Source organism: Coenobita brevimanus, chromosome 47, assembly GCF_032717465.1.
Source record: "Coenobita brevimanus isolate Jiangsu-jjx chromosome 47, ASM3271746v2, whole genome shotgun sequence".
Lineage (NCBI taxonomy): Eukaryota > Metazoa > Arthropoda > Malacostraca > Decapoda > Coenobitidae > Coenobita > Coenobita brevimanus.
The window spans coordinates 8978847-8985393 of NC_137000.1; the positions used below are offsets into that span (position 1 = coordinate 8978847).

Sequence of the window (6547 nt, forward strand, 5' to 3'; positions counted from 1 at the left end):
GAGAATATCAAGGAGTGGAGGGAGGGAGGGAAAGAGGGATGGGGGGAAGGAAGGAGCAATGGAGCTGGGAGGGGAGAGTGAGAAGGAAGAGAATACAAGTAGAAAGTTAGGAACCATGAGGGTGAGCGAGTGAGTGTGTGAGAGAGGGAGAAGTAACCAGGTGAGAAAGCAACCTAAGGATGAGTCAAAGAATGTGTGAGTTACAGAGCGAGGGAAAGAGGGAGTGAATGTGTGTGAAAGGAAATGAGGGAGTGAAGGAAGGAACAATGAAGATATACTGAGTAGTGAGTAAGTGGAAAAAGAACAGGATGAAAAGGGAGAAGTACAGGGTAAATGTGAAAAACAGGTGGATTAAGAACAAAGGAGACGCTGAATGAACGGTGTGTGTGTGTGTGTGTGTGTGTGTGTGTGTGTGTGTGTGTGTGTGTGTGTGTGTGTGTGAGGGGGGGAAGGAGTGTGGGAGTGAAAACAGGTTGGGTAAGGCTAAGTAGGCAACGTGGGAGGAGAAAAAGTTAGGGAGGGGTGTGTGTGGGAGGAACAGGTGAGAGAGAGAGAGAGAGAGAGAGAGAGAGAGTCAACGGCCAAGCAATAAAACAATTGAAGAAAACCAAACAACAGGGTAAACTGCCATAAAACATCCACCACGGGAAGAGAGGAGGAGGAGGAGGAGGAGGGGGAGGAAGAGAAGACAGGACGCCCGAGAAAAGAAAGGGGAGGGAGGGACGGAAGGAAAGAAGGAGGGGTATAAAGGAAGTAAGAAAAAAAGGGCGGAAAAAAGGAAGGAGGGGAGGAAGGAAGGAAGTAATGGGAGGAAAGATGAGGCATTGACAAAGGAATAACTAAAGAGGAAGACAGAGAAAGAAAAAGAACGAAGACTGAAGAAGAGGAAGAAGACAAAAGGGAAGAAAATAAAGGCGAGAGGAAAGACGGAGGAAAGACGAGAAGACATTAAGATTATAAGAGAGGAATAAATGGAGAAGGAGAGGAAAAAAGACAAGGAGACAGGAAGACAGTTATACAATAGGTGCAAAAAAAAAAAAAAAAAAAATGAGAGAGAGAGAGAGAGAGAGAGAGAGAGAGAGAGAGAGAGAGAGAGAAATCGATATGATGGAGGAAGAAAGGAAGACAAGGCAATAAATGAAGAAATAACGAGGGAGGGAATAAGGAAGACGAAAGACGAAGAAAATAAACTAATAAAGAAGAGAAGAAAGAAGAGACAATACACAAAGAAGAGGGAAGAGAAAGAGGAAGACACAGGAAGCCTAAAGAAGACAAGAGAAAACGAAGGAAAAAATAAGAAACCAGGAAAGAAGCCAGAAGAATGAGGCAATAAATAAAGAAACAAGAGAGGAAGCGAGGTGGCAGATAGAGGGTAAAGAAGTGAGCAAAAACACTTGATAAACGCCCGAGAAAGTGGAGCACAGAACACGGGGGGTAGGGAGGAGTGAAGGGAAGGGGAGGAGGGAGTGAGGGGGAGGGGGAGAAGCGAGGATTAACATACAATAGAGGTACAGAGAAAGTCAATGTATTAGTCCTTCTATGTCGATGCCGTAGTGTGCCCTTGGGTGAAATACAATAACAATATAAACAAGAGCGAAAACGGTATGACGACTGCAATAACATCATCAACAATAACAACGATCATGATGATGATGAAAATAAGTTCCAGTTTAAAGATGGGGTAACGTAATAATGATTAAAACACCACCACCAAGAGTAATAATAATAATAATAATAATTCTGTACAATGTGCATCATTATGCCAGTCGTCTGATTCGTGTTTACACTGACATCAAACAGCTGTGCTCCACTCCATGTAGATGGGAAATTGGATGATGGTGATGATGATAATGATGAAGAGGAGGAGGAGGAGGAGGAGAAGACGAATGATGATAATTATGATCTAACATGTTTGCACAAACTCTTTTAATAAACCACTGACCAAAACAAACAGGCAAACATCTACAACGAGGCAGTTATTAACCGTGGTTAATTACAAGTCAATTAGGGGAATGATAACCAGCTGACCTCAATAACAACTCACATGCTTCAATAATTTTAATCCTTTCTCTCTCTCTCTCTCTCTCTCTCTCCAATACATCCATAAATACATTTCTAAAACGTCTCCCTCTCTCTCTCTCTACTAGACAAACAGTACACATTTATAAATCTATGCAGTTGCTGCTGATTTTGCTCTCTCTCTCTCTCTCTCTCTCCACTAGAACGGCTAACTATTATCTTCCCCTATCTCTCATCCAATCTTCCCCTCACAAGCCTCTCTCTCTCTCTCTCTACTAGAACAGCTAACTGTTATCTCCCCCTCTTCCTCACAAGCCTCCTCTCTCTCTTTCTCTCTCTCTCTCTCTCTGGGCCTAGAGTAGACAGTCTGTTCCCTGAGGCTCAACAATCCTGTAAGTTCAACAGGTGACGCACACCACATGTCAGGTGAGGCGTAATAAGCAGCGCAAACTGGCAAAAGGAATATGTTAAGTACACTGAAAACAACGAGATTAACACAGCACACAAGAAAATTATCGTGGTATTATCCATGAGGAATAACTACTGCTAAGCTCTACGATGATAATAATAATAATAATAATAATAGTAATAATAATAATAATAAAATAATAAATCTATATTATAATGATCCGATTTCTGTATGTTTGTTGGTTTGTTTGTCACCGTAACAGCAAAAAGGGAGCAACGCAACGCAATTTTTGTTGGAGAAAGGTACCATTAAAATGCAAACTTGAATAAAACAATTTCCAGTCCAATCAGACCACCGGTTCGCGAGTTATGACAGATTTCTGGCCTTTTGACATCGAGCGGAGAGTAATAGTAGTAGTAGTAGTAGTAGTAATAGTATTGTCGAAAGCAAAATGATATAATTATAACATACAATACACAGTTCAGGTGTAATATGCAAAATAAATCACCAAAGAAAAGGTGCCGAGAGGCCTTTTAAACTTAAGAAAATATAGCCCCTCGAAATTTAAATCCCATCCTTCCTCCTTAGTAAAATAAATCACCACAGAAAATGTCACGAAGCTTTTTAAACCTACGAAAATATAGCCCTTCGAAAACTAAATGATCTCCCCCTCCCTACTATGTAAAAATAAATCACTACAGAAAAGGTGTCACGAAACCTTTTAAACAGAGGAAAATTAAATGCCTTCGAAATTTAAATACCATCCTCCCCCCCGGAGAAAGAGAGAGAGAGAGAGAGAGAGAGAGAGGTATAAAATTGGAGCATCACTTCACAACCTCCTCCCGTGGCGCCGCTGGTGTAGTGGTATCATGCAAGATTCCCATTCTTGCGACCCGGGTTCGATTCCCGGGCGGCGCAGCTTTTTTTTTTTTTCTCTCCCTCGCTCTCTTTTCTGTATTTCCAGTTTTATGACTTCCTTATATTGTAGTAATGAAAGCAGGATTTATAAAATGTAGGTTGCAAGTTTTAATTCTGAATACATGAAAATGCTCTCTCAAACAGTCGTAACATACCACACCCGCTCCCTCATCCGATCTCTCTCTCTTTCTCTTCCTCTCTCACTTCCCGTCTTCTCTCCCCATTCCTTCCCTCCCTTCCTGTTACTTATCCTCTGCTCTCTCTCTCCTTCCGTATCTTTTTTCCATTTACTCGTCCTCCCTTCACTGACTTATCTCTTCCTGTCCTCCTTTCCGTTCCCTCCCTCTTTCTCTCCTTCCCCTCTCTCCCTTCTTTTCCTTCCCTTCCCCCCCTGTTTCCTTTCTCCTTCCTGTCTTCCTACCCCTTCCCTTACTTCACTAACTCACCTCTTCCTGTTCCCTTCCTCTCTCTAACTTCTGTCCTCTCTCTCTCTCTCTCTCTCTCTCAATAGCATAACTTCTTTTTTATTTTAAATCTCCCTTACCATCTTTCCTATGTTTCCTTCCCTCTCCTCTCTTTCCTTCTCTCCCTTCCATTCCCCTCTTTTTCCCTCCTTCCTCCCATTCCCATCCTTCCCATCTACTTACCTATAGGGCTACATGTATATAAATTCCTGCTTACTCTACTCTTCTCCATCTTTTTCCTTCCTTCTTCAATTCCTCCATTTCTTAGGCCATTTATCTTTTCCTCTTCTCAATTTCCTTCTTCCTTCTCTCCTTCCCCATCTCTCATCATCCTTCACTCCTAGCCTATCCCTGTTTCATTCCTTCCCTTCCTCAAGTTGTTCCTCTCACCTTATCTTTGTCTTAAGAACACATGAAAAGAGGATAACTTGAGAAGGCAAGCTGGTCTATACTAGGCAACTCTTGTCTAAGGATGTGACCAGTCTGTGAGAATAAGAAAATGGTACCAGCGTCCTCCCATCTTCAATCACTGTTTTCCTTGTTTTTCCTTACGTTTTCCTTCCGTCGATTTTCCCTGACTGTCATCTAGCCTCTGACTTCTCCCTCCCTCCCTCCCTCATTCACTTTATCTTTGTTCTACCATACATTAACTCCTTTCTCCTGTCCCAGTCCTCCTCCCATCTCCCTGCCCCATCCCTCAGCTTCCATTCCTCCTCCCAGCCCCCTGACGCCACGTCCCTGGTCCCCGTGTAAGTGAGGAATGCGGACAAGGGAGGTGCGGGAAGGGACTGAGAAGGGACAAGGGTGTATCAGGGAGGGGACACATGCAGACAGACAGACACCCGCATCTAATGGTCACGGATCCTGTTAACCCACCACCACCACCACCACCAAGACCCAACCCACATTACTATTCACTTGGCCATCATGCAGTCATAACCATCTTGAAGACAGTTTTATTTTTAACCCTAACCGTACCTCACCTAAACTAAGCTAACCTAAACAAACCTCGTCTCACCTTGTCAACCCACGAGTCAACCTACTTTACTGTCCATCGCACCTCGTCATTATCTATCTACTCTACACTTTCTTATATGTAAATTAATCTTACCTAACCTCATCTAACCTAACGGAACCTCACCTGGCCTAACACAACCTCACTTCACATCAACTCATAACCCCACTTCATCTGACCTAACCTAACCTAGTCTCGCCTTACCTCCTCCCCATCTAACCTCACCCCACTTCCTGTACCTTACCCCCATCTAACCTCACCCCACTTCCTGTCCCTTACCTCCTCCCCATCTAACCTCACCCCACTTCCTGTAACCCACCCTTACCTCACCTCACCACCAACCAAACCCTTTTACTGTTCACGTCACGTCACTTCACCTCATCTTGTTTTATTTTTGACCTCCCTCCTTTTCCCCACACTCCGAGACATGCAGGGTATACACACTTGCCTCATCCTTCCACTCATACTGTCACACTACCCTATTTTTGGTCGGGATAAATCGCACTTTACACTATTTGCGGTCTGTGTGTGTGTGTGTGTGTGTGTGTGTGTGTGTGTGTGTGTGTGTGTGTGTGTGTGTGTGTGTGTGTGTGTGTGTGTGTGTGTGTGTGTGTCATAAACATAGATCAACTAAAACATTCACACCCACTCATGCTTCACCACACCTTCCGTATAGTTATTGCGTATGTGAAAATTTATATGAAGGAATAACAGCTAGTGGTTTTGGAGAGGGACGCTTATATAACTGGGAGGTGGAAATGCCCGGGGTATACAGACGTCACTCAGCTTCCTCCCCATCCATCCCAAAAGAGGATGGTGGGATACAGGATAAGAGATTCAGTACGCAGTTCACTGAGTTTATTTTCAGACGATCCGAGGGTTGCAACTTCCTAATATCGTACTACCAATACTACTACTACTACTACTACTAAGGTACTACTACTACTACTATTACTACTACTACTACTACTACTAGTAATAAATAATAATAATAATACTTGGTTTAGCATCCTAGGTGGGCATGTAAGCTTCTTAGCACCTTCATCTAAGCGATTTATTATATATATTAAACCCTTTTTCTCCTCTTGTAGGTTACGCTACCGAGGTAAACAATGTCGGCAATAAAAAATGAATAATTAAAAGAGAGTATCAAGGTGTCCTAACCATAATAAATCGCTAACAAAATCGTGCAACGAAACCTTTAAATTCAAAGCACAGACATTCTTTCAACCGTACCTCTGAACTGAATAACATCGTCTGGGGTACACGAACTAGGTCACACATCAGTCCCTTCCCCACCTCCCAGGCCTAACCAGCCACTCATACAATGGAGCTATCCGTCCACTCATCACCCCTCAAGCCTAACCATCCACGCATACATGGAGCTTCTGTCCCTCGCCCATGATGAAGCAGAGGTGGGCAGTAGCAGTGGGATGAAGTAATAACTGAAAAAGTGGGATGAGGTAGTGGTGGTAGTTGTAGTGAGATGAGGTGGTAGTGGTGGTGGTAGTAGCAATGGGATAGATGGCGGTGGTAGTAGTGGAATTTGTAGTGGGATGAAGTAGCAGCAGAAGTAGTAGTAGCAGCTGTGGGATTTTACATATTCACAGTTAGGGATATACATGTTTTCAGGAACTAGGAATACCCGGTACTTGAATGAATGAATGAGCTCGACATCGTTTCAACGTTCCCTCTATTCATGGTTCTATTTATTCCATTTCA

At 43.2% G+C, this 6547-nt stretch overlaps 1 non-coding gene across 1 annotated transcript; it reads left to right on the forward strand.

Moving 5' to 3' along the window:
- The first annotated feature begins 3275 nt into the window (after positions 1-3275).
- On the forward strand, positions 3276-3346 carry TRNAG-CCC (transfer RNA glycine (anticodon CCC)). The gene has a single exon. It is a non-coding gene; the product is annotated as a tRNA-Gly (tRNA).
- The last annotated feature ends 3201 nt before the right edge of the window (positions 3347-6547 follow it).